We start from the raw sequence: 23,532 nt of genomic DNA on the forward strand, positions 1-23,532 counted from the left end.
TTGATATGTTTATGCCACATTCATATTTTTTCAGGTTCATTATGTTTACCTAACAAAAATGAACATCATATAACCTCTACCACATAAAATACAATGATGACCTTTTGATAATGACAACCAAAATATATAGTGTTTAATGTTTAGTAACTGCAAATTTTCATAATTTTTAGATATCTTTGGAATATGACAGGAATTACACTGGGGAATTGGTATGTCAGTACCCTGAAGAATTCATAGCACATCCTCTACCAAGATGCCATAATAAGTCTTGAATTAATAAAGTAAAAATTTGCAGACAAGATGTATCTATAGTGATAAAAATAGTGTGTAAGAAATGAGGAGATCCCTTGAAAACCTCCTGCAAACTACAAAGTGGTCTCAATTTGTCAGTTATATGTATAATGTTTAAAACTTCCCAACTTTTCTTTTTTGTGTATATGACCAACCACACATTCATACAGCCGTTTTTATTAAAGTGTGTGTGTATGTGTGGGTGTGAACTCCATATTTTGAAAAATACTATAAAAGGGATTTATTGACTATATCCCATTGTTTTTAACATATTTATTTTCTCCTTTAGCAATAGTATAATTTTTCAATGGAAAATAAAATGAAAAGTAACTTTTAACACTGAATTAGAGTAGAATTTTAAAAATTAGAGAATAATTACCGGCAGTCTCTCCAAATCCACTCTGTCAGAGCCAGCTTGCATAGTAGGAGTATCCAGTTGTCTCACTATGGAGTTATGTTTATTTTAAAACATGCATCAAATTTTAATGTTTTATTATTAGAAAACCTATTAGTAAAAATTTTACATTAATAGATTTTTTAAAAATTTTTGATGGAGCATTTGAATTAGCAAAGGCATTCTAGTGCATCATCCCATCATTTAGTGGGGGCCTACTTTGTATCAGACACTACAATGGGTATGATATATAGATGATAGAGATAAAGCTAGGTTAATAATAATAATAATAATAACAACAACAATAATAGAAATAGCAGCCAGAATGTATTGAGAATTTCTTATTTCACATGCACTATGCTATTTATTCATTTGAGACAAATCTGGTGCAAGGTTACAGACAGGACAGAGAAATGAATCAAACAGTTGGAGATAAATATGGGTAAGTACTAGGTACCATTAACCTCTGCTTTACAGATTAAAAAAAAATAAATAAGCCTCAGAAGTATTTAATAAACTTATCCAGCATCATAAGGCAAGGAAGGAATAAAGCTGAGATTGATCTTCTATATCTATTATCTTTAAAAATTTTGTTCTTACCCAGCCCCCACCCCCAACACACTGCCATGCTGTGTACAATACAGGCTTACTGCTAATGTAGTCACAGAGGACTTTTCACACTGTTTGGGTAAGAGAAATTTATGATTAGTACCCAAACTTAACTCCTGATATAAAGCTGTATAAACTTCCAGGGGCTTCTCAAAAGGAACTATTTTAGTCATTAAATCAAAGATTAAAAATCTGAAAAAATTGTATGCTGCAGGGTGGTAAAATTTAGAACCACCATTTCTTCGTGATGAAATTTTTTAGTGCAGCTTATATTGATAGATTTTCATGGAAGGCTGTCATTGTGAGGTAAGAATATAAGAATAGACAGCTTAGTTTCAGGCCATAGGTCTGATATTAAGTAACTATTTTAATTTTTCAACAAAATTTAACGAGTACCTATTAAACATAAGGCACTGAAATAAGTGCCGAGGATACAATGGTGGGAAAGAATTATCCCTGACTTTATGTAGCATACAGACTAATCAGGGCAATGGAAGTTACATACATGGTTGAAAAACGAGAATTGTGAACAATAAGAACAAGATGTTTTAAAGAAAGAGTAACTTGAGGGTGTCATTGGGAAAATCAAACTTGGATGAGGCTTTGGGGGAGGCCACTTGGAGAAAGAGAATGTTAATCTGAACCCTAAGGGACTAGTAAAATTGGCCCACGTGAACAGTGGCAGGAAGAGCCTTCTAGGAGGACACATACAAAGACCCAGAAGATTCAGACTGGGAGAGAGCTAAGCATGTATTAGAAACAGAGATGAGACCCATGTGACCACAGTCAAAATGAGCGGGGTAGGGAGTGACACTGCAGAGCTGGACAGGACCAAGTCGTGAAGGCCTTGTTGACAGTGTTGGTTGTTGGAAGCCAGTTTTGTGAGGTCTTTCAATTCCCATCATCAGTAAAGTGAGGAAGTGAGATTGGATTAGATCCCTTCCAGCCACTACCATTTCACAGGGTTATATTCTTCTACTAAGTTCAGCTCCATATGACCAACAACAATACGCCAAGTCCTGTCCTATTCAAAGATGCATATTACGAAGTGATATCCTGTAAAGTCTGCTTCCAAGGTGCCTGGAATCCAATGAGGAAACAGGAGATGAGAACAGATAGATATAATACAATATAAAAAAACAGTATCGTATCCCAGAGAAATGTGTATTGCAGAAGTGCATAGTAGAAAGAGTATGTGTTTGATTTAGATCATTTACTTATAAAATCTTGTGAAAAAGAATTGCTTTATAGAACATCATATAATTAGCATAGCTAGACTAAGAAGCTCTCCATGAAGTTTTCATTGGGGAACGTCAGTTTGTCTTGGTGTTTAGCATTCCTATCCATTCATTTGGGTTTAATCATTGCCATCAGAAGCCCTTTGTTAAAGTGTAAATATAACACATGGATGCAATAAACATTAACTTAGAAAAATTGGTTTCAATTTGTGAGTCAACTCAAATCATTTGGAAGTAGCTTTTTGGAATGCTGTTTCAAAAAGGCATCTGAGGCCTTCTGCAAACTCAGCAGAAGGAATGGTTAAGATTGATTCTCAAGTTTGGAAGGGTAGGGATGGAGAGCACCATGGTTTTACCATCTCTGCTTTAACTCACTGTTTAGTTTGGCATGTGGCGTTGTTGTCACTGGATACACGAAACTATAGACTTTACTCACAGTTAAATTCTGCAGTTTTTTACTTTTTACTCACACAGTTAAATTCTGCAAGAGAAGAGGCCTTGAAAGAATGAAAGACAGGGCAGATCTGTGGTATCAGGGTGCCAGAGGAAAACTCAGATCTCCACTGGATGTCAAAGTGGAGGCCTTGGGTAGCCAGAGACTTGCTACATATGGGAAGGGTTGAGAAGGGTGAGGAAATGGCATGTAGGAAACTTCAGAATCATGCTTTGCCTTCTACATCACCATCTGCCAAAGTTGTACACATAGAATACCAGTCTGTGCTGCCTAAAATGAAATTAAAGTCAAGATCATGGTGGTACCAGGAAGAAAGTTACCGTTGACCTTACAGATGGTTTCGTTCTAATTCCATTTCTGCATCCTGGGTAGAACGAACCTTAAAACAGCCATTGAAGTAAGCAAGGCTGAAAAAGACCCAAAGTGAGAGATGCCAGGAAGCCCAGAGCAATGTTTCCAGAATTTCATCGCTTCAATAAGAGATGAGCTGTCTTAGAATAACTGATACGTTCTGACACTTTTCCCCTATTGCACATGTTAATTTTGCATGTGATATTGTTTTGAACAAAATAATTACATTTGATTGATAACTTCCATGCCACATTTCAATTTAATTGGAAACAGCCCAATATTCTCTCTTAAAAGAGGAAAAAGAATGCAGAAAATGTACAAGAGGAAAATATTCTCTCTTTCTCGTTCTAGTTTTCAGCCAAATTAGTATGCTTATAAAAGAACCTACTTCTTCCTATTGTAAGCAATATATCCTTACATAGATAAATATTTTTATCAAATAATTTATTTTCAGTTTAAGGAAGAACAACTTTTCATGTAGTTCATAATAAAATAAAATTATATTTTCTAGCACAATATTAAACATAATTATGTATTTTTGTAAAAATATTCTCAGTGAAATAAATCTTCATAATTGATAATATTAATAAAAAGAGAAAAAGGATTGAATAATAAAGTTGCTTGTGCTTTTAGAGCAATTTGAAAGTCTGTTTCATTTTGAAAAATAACATAACTATCTTCATTCATGCTTAATTTGATCAAATATTTTCTGCAAAAAATAACGGTACAGGAGCATTAAACATCCTCATGTTCATATTCATAAGATCTTATTATAAGATATTATTTTCTGTTTTATTGCAGATAAACCAATTAATATTAAACATATTCCGACAATTTTCCTGAAACAATGAGCCACAGAAGCTTTACTTCCTGCAAAATTATTATGCAAATAGTTAAAATATTGAAATAAACCTAAGAATTGATACTCTAACAGATCAGTCCTGTTATAGTTTGTTGACAATGAGTAATCTATTTGAGACAAAGTGAAAGCAGCTGTAGAAGAAAATTTAATAGGAAAATTACACCTACGAAGCATTTAAATGTAGGTGCTGAATAAATTATCTATACATTAAAAGGTTCATATATTTCAAAGAAATAATGAAAAGTTTAAAAAGAAATCTCAGAAAATTTAACAAAAAGCAATAGAATTTTAAATGTGATCAAAACTACAGAACTCTGTTAAATGTATATAACCTTATTGCACACAAATTACTCTTTTCAGAGCCTGTTCTTTTATTGGATTGCTCTGCCATTTTTTGGAATATATTTTAATGCTATACAAAGAAAATGAATTTCACGGATTTGATTTAACAGTTCAGTTTCTCCATGTTACTGTCTTGTGCTACGATGGAAGTTTGCTCTTTTATTCCATCATCCAGTCCATTACAGATTTGATAAGGTTTGTGTGTGTGTGTGTGTGTGTGTGTGTGTGTGTGTGTGGTACAGCTTGGTACAAACCATGTATTATTCAAGGAAAGTCTATCATTGTATTAGGAATGTTCAGCGCATGCTCCCTAAAATTGCATCTGATCGATAAAAGTTAGATTCAGCAAATCATTTGACCTACACTCTGACAAATGACTAGATTAGGAAGCTTTCCGGGGCTCGTGAAATATTGCAAACTAGACCAGAGAGTTGATTTGTGGAAACCATCTCCTACTTTTTAAATTATCTTCATTGATTTTGATCCTTTTGAAATTTGGTTTATTTTGAAGCAAACTTAATTGTGGGGTATATGCTATTTCTGGAAGGGAACCTTTTAAATAGTAAAGCAATGATATAAATACACTGACAGACATACATAGACATTATGTCTATATTTTAGGAATCCAGAGCTTCATGATTATAGTGGCCATTATTATTATTATTATTATTATTATTATTATTATTATTATAGAAAAGGGCATGATAATATAAATCCATTGAATTCAAAAGAGTGCATGATTTTCTTTGCTCTTCTTATAATCTTGGGGAAATTTACTCTGGCAAAACATAGTCTAGATAATTTGGATTTGGGTAGTGAATAATCTATTTTTCTGTAGACCTATTCTTATCTTGGGATTAGATTGGAAGGAACACCAAAGTCAAAAATTAAATGGAAAGGAATTCCAGTCAAGATGGCAGAGTAGGTAAACACTATGCTTACCTCCTTTCATGACCACATCAAAATTACAACTAAACTACAGAACAACCATCATTGAGAATCACCTGAAGTCCATCTGAACTGAATCCCTATAACTAAGAACATACAGAAGAAGCCACCTCAAGACTGGTAGGAGAAGAGGAGATGCAGAACCGGCTGGTCCAACACTCAGGTGAGACTATTAAAAATCAGGAGGGGGTATCTCAGCTGTGGAGGTTCCTCTGGAGGAGCAAGGGGACCCGAGCCCATAACAGTCTCCCCAGCCCAGGGTTTCAGTGCCAGGGAGAAAATTCCCCATTACTTCTGGTTGTGAAAAATAGTGGAGGTTGTGGCTGAGTGAGACACAGGGTGGCTGCAGTTCTAGGCACTCCTCTTAAAGGGACCATGCATGGACTTACTCGCTGGCAGACTCACTCACTCTGGGCTCCAGCACTGGGGCAGCAGCTCGAAAGGCAACAAGGACATATGGGGAGGAACTGAGTTGTCTGGCTTCAGAGCAAGAACTGGAGGGGCAGCTTTCTCCCAGACGGAGAAGCTGGCAGAAGCCACTGTTTCTTTGTTGAGCCCTCCCCCTTCCTGGTGTGCATATGCAGGCAGCCGCCATATCTGAGTCTTCATCAATCTGGATGACATCATTTGCTCTGCCCTGGTGATTCCCTAAAACTCTGCCCCACTCAACTTTCAGGCACACCCAAGATGTTTCCAGTGCTTTCTCATGCAAACAGCCCATCTTGGCTCATACTGCAGACTTCCCTAAAAATCTCTCAAAGGTTCACAAAACCCAACAAGCAACATCTGGCTTTGGAGTGTCCTGTACCTCTGGTTGAGCAGCCCTAAGCCCAGCACTAGCGACAGCTGGCCTCAGTTCTCAGCTTGGCCTCTTTCGGCACTTCCAAGCCCAGTGTGGGTGGTTGCCATCTGTGGATTGCTTTGTGGTTCATGCCAGATGGCCCTCGGTAGCGCACAGGCAGCAGCTGAACTTGGCCTGCAGCAGAGACCCTCACAGGAGTCCTCAAAGCTGGAACACCTGGTGGTCAGCTTTGGACCAAGCTGGAGCACTGCACGCCCACCCCTAAGGATGACTCAACCAAAGGGCATACTGGGCAGGCACCAGAACCCTGATAAAGCAAATCCTGCTCTGTAGGGTCAGCACCTGCACAACACCTCCTCCACTATAATCATAGCCATTTCCCACAATTAATTTTCCCAAGGTTCAATCTCTCCCATTGATGTGCAAACAGCAGCAATGGCTCAACTACAGCAAGAGGGCACACACAACCTACACAAGGGACAGATCTGCAGCACTGGTGACCAGGGAGAATGGGCCCCACAGGACACCTACTGCAAAATGCCACTCTACTAAGACTAGGAGGATAGCAGCCCTACCTAATATAGCAACAAAAACAGGGAAGCAGCCAAAATGTAAAAAAAAAGACACATGACCCAAATAAAAGAAAAGAACAAAGCTCTAGAAAAAGAACTAAACAAAATGGAAACAAGCAATTTACCAGGTGCAGTATTCAAAAAACTGGTTATAAGGATGCTCAGTGATCTCGGGGAGAACCTCAACAAAGAGATAAAAAACATTTAAGAAGGACCAGTCAGAAATAAAAAATACAATAACTGAAATGAAGAATACGTTAGAGGGAATCAAGAGTAGATAAGATGAAGCTGAAGATCAAATCAGTGATTTAGAAGATAAGGTAGCAGATAACACTCAAACAGAACAGCAAAAAGAAAAAGAAAAGAAAAAATGAGAATAGTTTACGGGGCCTCTGGGACAAAATCAAGGGTATCAACATTTGGCTCATAGGGACACCAGAAGGAGAAGAGAGAGAGAAAGAAATTGAAAACCTATTTGAAGAAATAATGACAGAAAACTTCCCCAACCTGGCAAAGGAAATAGATATACAATCCCAGGAAGCACAGAGAGTCCCAAACAAGATGAACCCAAACAGAACCACACCAAGCACATCATAATTAAAATGCCAAAGTTTAAAAACAAAGAGAGAGTCTTAAAAGCAGCAAGAGAAAAGCAGTTAGTTACCTACAAGGGAGTTCCCATAAGACTGTCAGCTGATTTCTCAACAGAAACTTTGCAGGCCAGAAAGGAGTGCCACGAAATATTCAAAGTAATGAATAGCAAGGATCTACAACCAAGATTACTCTACCCAGCCAAGCTATCATTTAGAATCAAAGGACAGATAAAGAGCTTCCCAGACAAAAAAAAAGCTAAAGGAGTTCATCACCACCAAACCAGTGTCACAAGGAATCTTACAGGGACTTCTTTAAGATTAAAAAAAATAAATAAATCAACAATATGAGTAATAAAATGGCAATAACTACATATCTAGCAACAGTTACTTTCAAAGTAAATGAATTAAATGCTCCAATCAAAAGATAGAGTGGTTGAATGGATAAGAAAACAAGATCCTTACATATGCTGTCTATAAGAGACTCATTTCCAATCAAAAGACACATGCAGCCTAAAAGTAAAGGGATAGAAAAGGATATTTCCTGAAAATGGAAATGAAAAAAAAAAAGGCTAGGGTAGCAATACTTATATCAGACAAGATAGACTTTAAAACAAAGAGACAAAAAAAGACCAGTAATCCCACTTCTGGGTATTTATCTGAAGAAACCCAAAATGATACTTCGAAGGGATGTGTATACCCATATATTCATTGCAGCACTGTTTACACTGCCCAAGATGTGGAGACAGCCTAGATGTGTGGATAAAGAGGAGGTGGTACATGTAACAATAGAATATTGCTAAGCCATGGAAGGAAATGGCTTCTAACCATTTTCAGAGACATGGATAGACCTGGAGGGTATTGTTTTGAATGGAGTATGTCAGACAGATGCAATGTGATTTTGCTTATATGTGGAATCTAAAGAACAAAACAAACAAACAAACAAAACAGAAACAAACTCATAGATACAGAGAACATTTTGATGGTTGCCAGATGGGAGTGGGGCTGGGGTGGGGGTGGAGAGGTAAAAAAGGGGAAGCGATTAAGAAGTACAAATTGGTTGTTACACAGTAGTCATGGGGATGTAGGGTATAGCAAAAGGAATATAGTAATACTGTAATAACTATGTATAGTGCCAGGTGGGTACTAGACTAACCAGGGGAATCACTTTTTAAATTATAAAAATGTCTAACCACTTATGCTGTACACCTGGAATTAATATAAAATAACATTGAATGTCAACTCTAATTGAAAAATTTTTAAAGGGGGAAAAGGTGAAGAGGAATAAGAGGTTCAAATTTCTAGGTATAAAACAAGTAGGTCGTGGATGTAATGTACAGCATAGGGAATATAGTCAATAATATTAGGATAGCATATTATGGTGTCAGATGGTTGCTGGGCTTACAGTGATCACTTCTTTTGGTATATAAATGTTGAATAACTATGGTGTACAACTAATATAATATTGTATGTTAGCTATATTGTAATAAAAATCTTAAAAAAATAAAAGCTAAAAAATTAATGGAAAAAATAGGGCAAAAGCAACTGACAGTTTATATGTCCATTTGCAACTCTGCCTCACTCTTCAAAATTTACCTTTTAAAGTGATAACTGCCCTTCTACTTCAACCATGTCCATAATTATGTTTATATCCAGCTGCATCATCCTTTAGGAAAAATTAAATATACCAAACAAATACACAAGTAAAAGTACTATATCAAGCACTGAATTTATTGAACCATAAGAAATCCTACAGACCATCAAATTTAAAATGCTCATTTCACCCATGAGGAAAGTAAGGCTCAGAAACTATTAGTGAACTCAGCCAAGGCCACTGAGCTAGGTAGTAGCAAAATCAAGATCAAGTTTAAGTTCCCTAAATTTCCAAACTCTCCACCATGTTGGTTGCATTCCATTTTGGAGAGTCATCAGGAAGAGATACCTGCATGACAATGAGACTAGAGGATTACTTTAAAGACATTTGTTTACAATATAAATCTATAGAGTTTTTAAAAAAAATAAAAAAAAAAACACAATGTATTGGAAAAGAAAAAGTATTACAGAGTTTTACAAGTTTTTTGTGGCCATTCTCTCACAGAGACAGGTGAATGAGAAGACTAAATTTTCTTTCTTATATTGAAAATGTTTTATAAGCTTCCTGACAGGTAAGGTATCAATAATAATCTAAGAATTGTCCTATATTTTTACGAAATCTATTTAATCAGTCAATTCAAGAAATTTTTTTTTTAAATAAATGCTTTGTTCGTACAAAAACTTTGGATAGTAATTACCTTCCACACCAGCCTGGGATAGTTTTGACTATATCAATATTATCCCTGTACAGACCAAGCATTTCATAGACAAAAAGAACAAATGATTTTCCTAATTACAGAGAAAATATAAAGCAGAGCTGAAACCAAATCATTTTTCTTCAAACTCATAAACTGGCGGTGGGGGGAATGAAAATGTGAGAAAAGGGTTACCCTAGTCAATGAAACCTGTCTATAAGTAGATACTTAAGAAGAAATACCTGCAAAATAATGAGTAGGATTTATGAAGGATGTGTGGAGTACAGCTATCGGTGGTAATGATAGTAAAGAAGTTTTAAATTATAAATAGTAATTTAAAAACAAAAAGTATATTTGACATGCAAGAAATTTTCAAAAGCAGGAAAAACAAGAAGAGAGGAAAAATGGAAGGCTTCATTATGTTCACACATGACTAATTTTTAAGGGCAATCACCCAATTATTTAAAGTTCAAGTTCAATTATTTAATTACACTTGGCTTCTGGGAGAAGTAAGGGTGGTTAAGTTTTGATGTGGACAGGTTAACAGGTATGAGATTAGTGTATCCATTTGGGCCTTACTTATGTCTGTGGTGCACTAAGCACTATTGTTGGTAAACAGAAATTGATTCAAGTTTTTATCTGACAGCAATGCATACCTTACAATTTTAGTGTTATTATTTTTACTCATGCAAGTGTAATGAAACCTGGGAAAAATATGAAAGTTGTTTCAGACAAGAAGGAGGCATTTTATGAAGATTTTTGGAGAAGAAAAAGAAGGAGAAGAATGCATTTCGAATCCATGCATTTTCCAGCTGCCACTACAGTATTCTGAATGGTCTTGTGATTAATTCTGTTTCATATTATTCCAAGACTATTCATTTGGAGAAAATATGTAGAACTCCTTGTCTGGCCTTTCTGAATCTATTTTTCACAGTTGCAAAGTACTGGTCAAACAAATTAAATTACTGCAGCAGTATGTAACTAATTTTATGTAAATTAAGGTGTTAATGTTCTGAATCACATTCCTGAAAATGGTCTGTTTTCTCTTGCAGCTTTTCTTCATTAATGATGCTATGAATAGTCAAATCGAAAAATTAATTCCTACAAGACTAAGTGGACAAATTGTCACCCTTTGACCCTTCAAAGAATTAGATCTAAATACAATTTTATGATCAGCTTAGTCTACACTTGTCAGTAGCCAAACCAAATAAATCAACATTTTAAACTTAATGCAACTAGGGGTGAAATAAATTCCATCTTGTTTATGTAGAGGGGGATCTTTTAGAGCTAATGGCCAAATTGTGTGATGCAGAATTTGTGCCAAGCTTGTACCTTTATGGGCAGTCTTTCTGGCCCAACAAAAGGTACCATCTTACTCCAACATCTATTGTCTGTTTGAACTGTGCAATTTCCACCTCAAAAATGACCCAATCGTGGAATAGTAGATGAATAAAATATTTATAATTGGAAATACCTAAGAGAAACTGAAGTAAGAAAAAAGTAAATTCATCATCTATTGAAATACTTGCCAAAGCATATAAAGACAATCAAAGTGTTTTCTAACTACTTGGCAAACTCACATAGCCCATTGATTGAATTAAAACTGTTTAGTAGAAGCAAACACTTAAATTATTTATCTGTTGGGATTTTTATCTAGAATAATAAATGTTAATCTACTTCCTGAAGTGCATTGCATATAGATAACAATGCAGCCAGAGTTCCAGAAAAGTAACCAACCAGATCACAACTATTGTTTCTGTGATAAATGGCAGCTTGAATTTCACAAGAAATGGCTTTCCCAAGGAAGTCACCTATAGTTGGAACCAAAGTACTACCTTCCCAGGTGACAAAAGATTTTTTTTTTAATTAAAAAAATCTAAATATGTTTTTATGTGTTTGCAAAATATTTCCAAAGAACCTTTTGGGCATTCTTTGTCTGATCTTCCAACAGATAATCTATTGATAATTTAAGCCTTCTGTGTGTGGGCTTTACTTCCTCTGCTTCTTTTGGCTAGTCGTATCATCAAATCAACAGGAGGCAGATTGACAAAATAAAATAAAATTGAATCTCGTGTGCATGGGATCACCACCTACATAAGAGAGTCAGAGACCCTGCACACATGAGAGATTCAGAGATAGAAAAGGGGGTTGAGGTATATAAGACATCCTGAGCTAGGGATGAGGTAATGTACCTTGGGGGCTTCAAGAGGTCATGGCAGAATAATAAGAAGAGCAGACTTTTAGTAAAGAGAAGTTTGCCCTGCCCTATAGATAGGTCAAAAGAAGTTATCTCTCATAATCTTTTATGGACACGGACTCTAATTCAAATTCTTCTAGGTAAGTGAAAGGGAGGAGCAGAAGTTTCTCTTGAGCCTAAAGCTAAAATTGTCTTTAGCTCAGTTATCTGCATACCACTGAGGCGTATCTCGCAGTGGCTCATTCTGAACCCCCACACTACCTAATCATGCATTCAGATAGAATGAAAAATACTGTCTCTTATTTTCCATTCTTATTTTGATCCTTAAATCCATTCCTAAACTTATGAATTTAAAAAATGGTATAGCAAACAGCATGCTGCCAAATTGAAAGTAGCCACTCAAAAACATACTGGGACTTCTTTAACCAGTTAATAAGATGACTTCCAAATGATGACTCCAGTCAGTCATCAACAGCTAAAGGTCTTACTACCATTAACAAGCAGGTATCCATGTTAGACACCTAGCCAGATCAAAAGGTAGCAGAAGAATTAGAATAAGTTGGGAGATAACTGCAGAGAGAACATCAAGGATGTCTACACACTAGGCTGATCTGATAATTTTACATGAGATTAAGTCTGAAGAGCAGGGCCCTGCCTGTCTCCTGAGCTCAGGATAGACCCAAATTGAGGAAAGGGGTAAAAGGAAACTCTAGCCCAGTTTTGTTGGGAATCCATGGAGTAATGCCCTTGAGGGAAGAAAGCATGGGAGCTGTCAGACTAAAAAGGCAACTCTGTAGAATCAAGGTCGTATTATTATTTTTCAGTTAACTCATGCCTATGTAATCACCTATGAGCGTCAGCATGTATTAGTCCAAACACTTACTTAATTTTTTTTTTTAAATTAACATCCTCCAAATGAAATAAATCACAATGACTTTTCCAACTTCCTATTGCTTTATTATGAAATTCCTGGAATTTTCTCAAAGCCAGCTGCACTGGGGCTGGAGAGACAGCAGAGGAACTTCCCCGTGAAGCTACGTGAAGAGACAGTCAGTTCCTGGCTCACAAAGCAGGCCAGGGTTCTAACTGTAAGTCTCGAAGCACTTTTCATACGTTAAGTATAATATCCTCTGAGACAGGCTGGTGAAGACTCTTTTTTCTTTAAATATATTTAGTTCTTATAAAATCAATAATGCCTCTCCAGCACTCAGTATTAATAATACTTTATACTTCTACGACGTCCTTTTTTCTTCATACTGTATTCTAAATACATTGATTCATCCTCTGACCCCTGGGAAGTAGATATGATTATACAACATCTTTATATGCCCCACATAGTGCCTTGATTAGAAACATCTTTGTAGTGAAAAAAGACACTGGACACAAAATTAAAAGAGGCCACATCAAGTCCTGGCATCATGCCATACCAGTGTAACTTTGGGCAAATCATTTAACCTCGAGCCTGCCTGCTTACCCATCTGACAGCTCCGAAAAACTAAATGAAAAATAAGCATGAAAGTATTTTTAATTATTAATTAATTAAGCTATTAAAAAAATATTGTAGCCCTGATGTGTGCCAGCCATGTGGTAGGTGCTGGGAATGCATCATAAACAAGTGTTGGTCCCGCCTTCCAAAGAACTCATGATCCTGCTGAGCGAATAGATGTTTGCACAAGTAATAATATGCATGATGATAGTTATGAGAAGAAAGTCCAGAGTACGTAAGCCCAGCCCATGTGGTCAGAGAACAGTGCCAACAAAAGCGAAAATCAGCTTATGATAGATAGCTACTCAAATACATGTGAATAAGTAAATGATAAAGCTAGGTCAAGATAAAGACATGATACTTTTTTCTAGGGTCAAGCAGAAGTGTATTGAAAGAACCAAAAAGAGAAACCAAAAATTTATAGTCTTTGCATGGTGTTTTCATCCCATATGCTACATAGCTGCTAAGCATTTCATAAACTGCTGGGTAGAAATAAAGGAGTAGCTGTCTGGTTGTAATGCAGCTCATGGGTGACATCTACTTTCAAAATAGTTGATTAATCACATTATGTTGGAGCCTTATTACATGTTCAGGATCGGTGCCCTTAGATTGCCTTTGTATAGTAAGACTTTTCTAACTAGGTCTATTTAGTACTTCATTTAAAGTCAGTACTCTACTTTAAATGAAGACTAATTCATCCTGAAAACTTCACTGTAATATACTTTGTTATAACAAAGTCAAAATACATTAATTGAACAAAATATCGTAGCTGCTTAATACAAGGACTGAGATTTAAAAAAAAAAAAAGAAAAAGAGGAAATCAAGCATCATTGATCCCCTCCTATGCTCCTGGCACTGTGTGTGTATGGTTTCACATGTATTACTTGGCTTAATCCTGTTGAAAATGTTGTGAAGTTCTCAGCCAAGCAATCCAGGTTAACATCAACAGTGATGAGTGATACTGATAGTATGAACCCTTGAAAGGATGTGGGGAGAATGGCACTTTACCTTGTGATCTTCTTTCTAAAAAGACACAATCATAAGCAAAACATCAGACACATTTCAATAGAGGACCATTCTACAAAATATCTGACCAGTATACCTCCAAATTGTCAAGATCGTTAAAAACAAGAAAAGTCTTAGGAACTGTCACAGTCCAAGGAAACTAAGGAGACGGGATAACAAGGTATTGTGTGTCCTCAGGGGACACTGGAAAATAAAAAGGATTTTAGATTAAAACTAAGGATATCTGAATAAAGTACAGCTTCTGGTAACTAATAATATGAGTATATCAATATTGGTTTCTTTGTAACAAATGTTCCATAGTAATGTGAAACGTTAACATTAGGGGAAATTGGGTTCAGGATACATGTGGATTTTCTGCACTATATTTGTAATTTCTATGTAAATGTAAAGTTCCTCTAAAAAAAAAAATCTAAGTTTATTTTTAAAAACGTTTGTAGGTTTTATTAATCTCGTTTTATAAATGAGGATATTGTAAGTAATTAAATTACACAGCCAGTAAGCTATTAATTTGAACACACATTGGCTTAAATCTAAATCCCATACTCTGACCAAGGAATCATGCTACCTCTCCAAAGAATCTGGTTTTGGAACAAGGAAGTCTCATTTATAACATGTTACATCGTGTTTTATTATTTTCAAATTTCTAGTATTAGGAAGTATATAGAAATATTAGAAAAATAATTTCTAGAGCTTGTTAACCAAATGTCATGCATCTCTATTCAAGAGTTTACTGGCCATTTCCTTGAAATAAAGTCTATATCTGTGGTAATAAATTTTGTGTTTTAAGCTGACATTTAAATATACCTGCATACACTCACACATCCCCACACCAAATGCACACATACACACTTACATGAGGAACTCGTTGCTAAATGCATGATTTTAAATGATTGTTAGTCCCTGGAAACTATGTTTTCCCCAATTAAAATAGCAAATCAGAGGTTCTCCTTACTTTATGTTCTTTGTATAGTCAAATAATGCATAAAGTCCTTATTCTTTCATTGTTTAGGAAAGATATGTTCAAGTTAATGAAAAAACACCATATGCATACACCAACCATTCATTTATTCATTCAATCATTCATTCATTTCCAAAAAATCCTAAATACCGTGCACTGTTCTCAAATTTTGAAATTATCATAGGTGATGTAGGTGGTATTTCAGACACAGGATTGTACTACAGATGATCTAACAGACCGACACAGGTATTTCAGCAAATGAGACAGCATGAGGAAAAGCCCAGACACAACAGTGGAGGATCTGTGCCAGAATCAACAACCAGTTGGTAGAGTATTTAGATGTTCAGATGTCTTAGAACTCTTAGAAAGCAAAGGTCACTCCAGACAGTTATATAACTTAAATATTTCTGCTTCTTAAAGGTAGATAGTATGTTTTATATTTTAAACTCACATGTATTTGTTTGCTTACCTAATAATTGTAAAATTCAGAGTAAGTTTACCTTCTTCATGAAAATGTCTGCTACTTTGGGAAAACCAGTTGTAACAAAATATGTTGGTGCTATCTATGAAAATGAGTTTAGTTAAAAATTGGTTAAGAGTTCATGCCCAAGCTTGAATAAGTCTAGAGAATTGGTAATTTTATCAACTTTTATTTTTTAATTGTGATGATGAATAATGAATTCTCAACCCTGGAAACTTTATAGTAGCTAAAGGGCCATCAATATTGCCGAATGCAAAGTTAAACCAACTTTTACAGATGAGAGATGCCTTTAGAATGGCTGTGGTGAAATGTATGTCACCAAATGAATTTCTGTGATATGATTGCAAAATGAACCTCTCTCTGGTCTCTCTCTCTCTTTCTCCCTCTCCCTCTCTCTCTCTCTCTCTTTTTAAACAGGCAAGGGAAGGGGCAGTCAGTCTGAGATTTACACCTGATTTGTGTTATAGTAATCTTTGAAATTAAGAAGTGTATCCTTGCATTTCATTAAATTCTGGCTAATGAGATAACTGTCTTCCCAAGGAGGGAATGATAAAGTACTCAGGCCATAAAGCATAAATTAATACTGCAAGGTTAAACACTGGAACTAACTCATGTTTCAACAAAAGCCCCTACCAGCAGTTAAATTAACTGACATAAATACCATAAAATCTGTCTTTATTTTAGTTTCAGATGATGCTTCTTTTTACACCCCTGCTTTCAGTTTGTATAACTCATTTTTGCACATTATTGCATGCACCATTTGCCATTTAAAGAATCAGCTACAACGGGGAAAGATTTAAGGAATAAAATACTCAGAGAGGAAAAAGAAACTGGTAGGTCTGGGGGATATCATACTGAAGATTGTTAGTGCCGTTGAGAAATACTACAATAGACAACAGTAGTTCAAAGAAACAGTTAATTATGACACGACCAGCCCAAAGAAATATACTTTTTAAGCTTTTGATAGACATTTTGAAAAAAAAAAATGCTAAAGAAAACCTGTGGTGATAATAGGTTTGATATATATTCTGGCAAAAATTATATCACATTAATGAGGTGGCTTAAAGGGCTCATGCATTTTGTAGGAGGCATTTCAATGTATTAGTATAATTAGCAGTGATGAGAAAACTGTTTGGAACTGAATTACCTCTCACGAGTTCATTTGAGCTATATGAAATTACACCATGCAAGAAGGAAAATTATGGAGCCATCCAGAGAGAGTTCATGCCTGATTTGATCATAGCCACTAATTGGATGATCATTTTCGTAAAGCTTTTCAAATGGTTGACAGTTTCTGCCTCTCATTTTTTTTTTTTTTAATGGACTAGCTCTTTATTTCTTGTACTAAGCAACCAAACATAGGTTTGTTAGAGATTTGGGTGTTTCTACAGGGACCTTACAGGTGTAATTGTCACAATCTGAGCAACCTTTGTCCCTTAATTAGCCGCTTTTGGGGAACCCCTAATGAGAGTTGCTGTTCTTGTTAACAATCTAGAGAATACCTGATGAGTGAAACTCTCCAAGCCTGATGTATGTCAGCAGCCACCATATGACAGCAATTTAATGAAGTTAAAATCTGACCTGATTGGGATGGATAGAGGAGCACTTGTGTTGTACTGCTTTTGATCCTTCTCTCTCTCTCTCTCTCTCTCTCTCTCTCTCTCTCTCTCTCTCTCTCTGTCCTCCCCTCCTCCCTTCCTCCTTCTCTCTCTCTGTTTAATACAAAGTGGGTGCTCTGGTGAAGAACAACAGAAATGTGGAGGGTAGAAGGTAGAGAAAAGGAAGCTTTATTAATGGATCTGCTTTATAAACTCTATTCACAAGACAGTGAATAGCCGATATTAGAGAAGAATTGAAATCATGGAGTTAGCTTTCTTTGTATAAGTTGCTTCATGTGAACTGCATAATACAGCAAAGTCTTACTATTTGGGGGGTAACTAAATATCATACGTACTTGTTTTCTGCTTTACTTTTTATTTATTTTCTCCACACCTCCTACTTGAATCATTTTTTCCATATAGCCATGCAAGATTTCCAGATGAGATTCAATCGTGTAGAGTTAAGTTTTTTTTTTTTATTACAGTCTTTTTCAAATAACACGTATGGCCTAGTAAATTGGAAGAGAAAAATCATTATGAAAACATGCCACTCGATTTGTTGCTGAAATGAAATATGTAATATTAGATGAATGGTTTTTCAGTTTGATTGGCAAGTTCTAATATTATTAAAAAGATCCACCTGAGATACAAAATAACATTGATTTTTTTTTGTGTGCCAATGTGTGTGCACATGTATGCACATGTATGCACATGTTCAAGTTCTAAAGTGTTGTTCTTTCTCATGACCAAATAATGCAAGTACTACTTTCTCTATTTGGAAATTTCACCCTCTCTGCAGCTAACAGATGTCACAGGATGCTTGCTCATAAACAGTTGCTTTTGGCCATATTTCACTTTCCAATTTGTGATATATGTGTGTGTGTGTATAATATATATATCATATATATATGATATATATATCATATATGTATGGGATATATATATGATATAGATATATATCACAAATTGGAAGGTGAAATATTAATAATCTCAAAGTTTTAATGAGTCCCCTGACCCTCTCCTGCTTTCCTGTGCCTGCCATTTGCTTAGGTATACTGAGAAGTTGGCTTTATTTAGCTACTTAGAAAGTTGAAACCAAACATCTTTTTATTAGGAACAGAATATTATATAGATGTGTTCACTACACTCTGGGTACATAATTTAAGGCATTTGGAATTGAAATTTTAAGGAATCAGAGTTTAGAGATATTGTTACTCTTAGATAAGTTAGTTAAATTATCTCACAAAGCAAACATGTTCCTTAGTAATAAGTGAATACCATTTTAACCTTTTTTCCATTGCTAGAAGGGGTCGCAGAGATTGTTGAACAAATTTATGGATTTAGATGCACACATATTTGCAATCTACTATGCCCTGTTCTGCCACTGGCATGTGTTTGTTCAAATCATCAAAATGTAAAACAACCAACAAATTTCTGAATGAAAAATAGGACATGTTTTTTAAAAAAATCCTCATTCTAATGGTTCTCCCTGAACCTTTTTGTGTGTGTGTGTCTGGGGGAGCAGTGGGTTGTTATTGTTTGTTGTTGACTCTCTGGAGATTCTTCTTTCCTCAGCTTCTTACTATCTCAACTCCCCCATGAGTATCTAATGTACGCTGGCTTATTTTCATTTTGACTTATTCCTTTCTTAAACTGGAATTTGGTTACCTCTGGATTTCCTGTTTTAGTTCCTCTCTTTCTCACATTTCTTGTTTTCTTCTTTACGTATGATGTTAATTTTCTCAATCCTTGCTGTCATATTTGATTGACAGTTCATCTGGGTATGGAATTCTAGGTATGAAATCATTTTCCCTCAGAACTTTCAACACAATGTAGAATTATCTTCTGCAATTCAATGTTGCTGATAAGAAGTCTGATGCTAATTTGATTCTTGTTCCTTTATGTGTTACTGCTTTTTCCCCTAAGAGTGTAAGGCTACTATGTTTCTTAGCTGTTGTGTATTTGAGACTTTCTTTATTTTACCACTACACATTAAAAGAAAATCTGGTGGGATAAAATATATGGGACATTTCCCACTCAAATCTGCAGCTTTACTTTGCAAAGTAGAACTATGATACTAATCAGACTTGTATTATTTGGTATGGAATTTATTTATTCTGCCTATGTACTTGCAGGGTTTTTTCCTTAGTGTTTTTATCTTAGTGTTCAAATAATTTTAGAGAGAGATATTTAGATGTGTATACTATTACACTGATTATTTCTTAGTTGCTTATATATGACTATATAAGTAATATACTTACATATACTTAGCCATAGGAAATTTTTTTACAATCACATCTTTTTTTTTTTATGATTTTTATTGGGGAAGGGGAACAGGACTTTATTGGGGAACAGTGCATACTTCCAGGGCTTTTTCCAAGTCAAGTTGTTGTCCTTTGAATCTTAGTTGTGGAGGGCGCAGTTCAGCTCCAGGTCCAGTTGCTGTTGTTAGTTGCAGGGGGCACAGCCCACTATCCCTTGCAGGAGTCAAGGAATCGAACCGGCAACCTTGTAGTCGAGAGCTTGCGCTCCAACCAACTGAGCCATCTGGCACTGGCCCATGTGGGAATCAAACGGGCAGACTTTGGCATTAGGAGCAAAGAGCACCAACTACCTGAGCCACTGGGCCAGTCCTGCAATCATATCTTTGATTATTGTTGCTCTTCTGATTGTTATGCTTCCTCTCAGGGATACCTGAGCACTAAATTCCTCTTTACCTATCTCCCATGTGCATGGTTTTCTTCCTTACTATTTTCATCTCCTTGTTCTTGTCTTCTATTCTTCTGACTATTCTTTTGGAAGAGAATCTCAGGGTGTTTGTTTGTTTGTTTGTTTGTTTTGTTCACATTACTGAGTTGAACATCTATAGATATAATTTTAATCTATTTTTTATTAACTCCAGAACAGACTTAAATTTTCCATTATGTTTATTAGTCTACTTGGGTCTTTTCATTCTTCACTTTTTATTTTATTGGTTATCTCATATATCAGACTCTTCTCTCCTATTAATATTCTGTTTGTTTAATAGGGGCCAAGAATTCTTTAGTCATTAAGAATGTCAAAAATATTTAATATATTCTTTGATTTCCTGAAAAACTAATATTTTCAGTCTTCAATGATTTCTCCTATTCACTGTTTTTTTCGTAGTCCCTAAACTGAATTTTTTCATCAGATGATTTGGAAACTACCTCAACTTTCCACTACCAAATATACATGTAAATATGTACCTGAGTCTAAACCCACTTTTCTGCATTGCTATATTTAATTTTATGACGTGTCCATTCTTAACATTCTTAACTTTAATTAAAAAAAATAATAATGTCCATTTTCTTTTACAAGGTGAAACTCTCCAACTGTGCTCCACATCTCATCTCTGAGGCTTCTCAGAAACTTGCATAACTGTATCCCCCTAAAATCCCCTACCTGGAACCAACATCTCTCACCTGTTGATGTTTCTCTTCTTTCAAGAATTTTTAGAAGCATTGTCTATCTTCCCAGTCTATAATTCCTCAACTACATTTGATCCTTAATCTATCTCAGGCTGGCTTCTACTCTACCACTCCACCAAAACTGCTTCATCCAAGAGAGTAACAACGCTCCTGCTTCTAATTCCAGTGGCTGTTTTTCACTCCACATCTCACCTGACTTCTCAGCAGAATTTGAAATATGGTTGACTATTCTCTGTTTCCTGAAACACTTTTTACCTGTGCCAGAGAATTTTCTGCCTATATTCTTCATCTTTTATCTATTTGAATCCATGGTATTTACATTATTGATTTCTAAAGCTTTACATATTAAAGGTACTAGCATTTTGCCTGTGACAGGAGCCATTTTAAGAAAGAGATGTCGTGTTTCCCTGAAAATAAGACCTAGCTGGACCATCAACTCTAATGCATCTTTTGGAGCAAAAAATTAATATGAGACCCAGTCTTAGTTTAATATAAGACCAGGTCTTATATAATAATATTATAATATAATATAATATAATATAATATAATATAATATAATATAATATAATATAATATAATATAACATAATATCGAGTCTTATATTAATTTTTGCTCCAAAAGACGCATTAGAACTGATGGTCTGGCTAGGTCTTATTTTCGAGGAAACACGGTATATAGCAGATTACTTAAGTCAATATAATATGGTTATTTATTTAACAAATTCAGAAGGAAGCTACTGAAGGAAAATTTTCAAGAAAATAACGTGGTTTTTTTTTTCATTTCAAAAGTATATATTTCTCTGAACTTCATAGTCCTGTAAACTAAATCAAATGAAGTATATACACAGATATTAATTTTTAGTATTTCCTCTTATGAAAATAAATCATGTTTGGTACCTTATTTTATTTGACTAACAGTATTAGAAAAGTGCCTTATTTTTGACTGTGAACCTTATTAAGAGAAAAATAGGTGAAGAAAATATTTGGCAAATATAATCAAGTGATGGGAAATATTAATAAATGTCCTTATTATTATTCAGTTGAATGAACAGGACTCAATACTGGAATAAAATCAAGATTTTAAGTAAGAATGAATAAGGAAGATTAATGTTGGGTAGACGATCAACAGTCTACTGTCGGAGATATACATGGAAACTTCTTATTCGTTAGCACTAGTTTCACATAATGCTCTGAAATGGAGAAAGTTTTCATTCAGGCCCTTGGACTCTCTCCCTACTCTGCAAAACCAACACCTTTTCTGTGACATCCAGTACACTGGTTACTCTGTACTCTAGATAAGTTTTTATTTTCATTTAATAAAGATCAAAGTGTTAATACGTTCTTCCTGCTTTCTCTGGGATAAGCATAAACAACTTTAGAGACTGCAGGATTACAGAATAATTTCATTGATGTTTTTCTTTCCCAGTCCTCTTTGCTAATGCAAATCCTTTCAAACTCACACATAAAAGTCAATAACATAATTATAACTAGTATAAAATGAACTATTTGTAAAGCACTATTATATATATTATTATATCTTTCATTATAATCTTGTGAAGCAAATATTATTAGAATCTTCATCTTAAATATAAGACATTTAGAGAGAACAACATGCCAAAGGTCACAAACCTTGTAAGGGCCAGGTCCAAGACTTGAAGCAAGACCTGCTGACTCCGAAGGCTGTGATCTTTCCACTCTAACGTGGTAAAGGGACGCAATGGGCAGGAACTTAAAAAGGTAAAAGTGTTATAAGAGAAATTAATAGTTGCCTATTCTGTATCTGTTCTCCTCTTTTTTGGTAACTGAATCCTCATTATTTTCAGAGTGGCAGTGCACACAACTCAAAGATTGCATTTCCCATTCTCCTTTGCCACAAAAAAGCAAGTGGGCATAATATATAAAAATGCTATAATGTGTAGGAATGGCAGGAAGTCTGACTCAGCTGGAAGATATACCTCCTTGGGTTCATTTTCCTTTCCCTCTTTCCTGCTGCCTGAAATACTCCTGTAGTCAGCCATCTCAGTTCATGAGGTAGACTTCAGTACACAAACCACGTGCTGAAGATGATGGATAAAAAATACAGAGTCACCATAGCACCTCTGGCCGCCTATCTCTTGACTGCTTTTATGTGGAGAGTAAGTCCTTGGGTTTCAGTCTTTATTATTTGGAGGTCTCCATTATATACTACTGAAAAAAGTTCTAATTGATACAGATGTATAGTACTTCGTTAAATCAGAAAATAGATTCATGGATTGTAGATAAGCAGCATCCAAGATAATGTCCTGCAAAATATTGCCTAAAGCTAACTGAGTTGTAGAAGCAGAAAACACTTTTTTGGGGTAACAAATTAATATAATTGTGGAATTTAAAGTTTATTAGGAAAAGCATTGTATGGTTTGTGGTAATTATCCAGTATAGGGACAGTTTATGCATGGCAGTCATGCTGTGGGCAGCAAGCTGGTGGATAGATTGACAGACTTAGAATAGTTACATCAGAGTGAGGCTGCTCTGAATATAGAAATAGCCTCAGACCGACCGTTTGTGTTCCTGAGGACAAATGATGATTCGTTATTATGCTTGAACATGATGAAATCAGT

Source organism: Rhinolophus ferrumequinum, chromosome 6 (genome assembly GCF_004115265.2).
Source record: "Rhinolophus ferrumequinum isolate MPI-CBG mRhiFer1 chromosome 6, mRhiFer1_v1.p, whole genome shotgun sequence".
NCBI lineage: Eukaryota > Metazoa > Chordata > Mammalia > Chiroptera > Rhinolophidae > Rhinolophus > Rhinolophus ferrumequinum.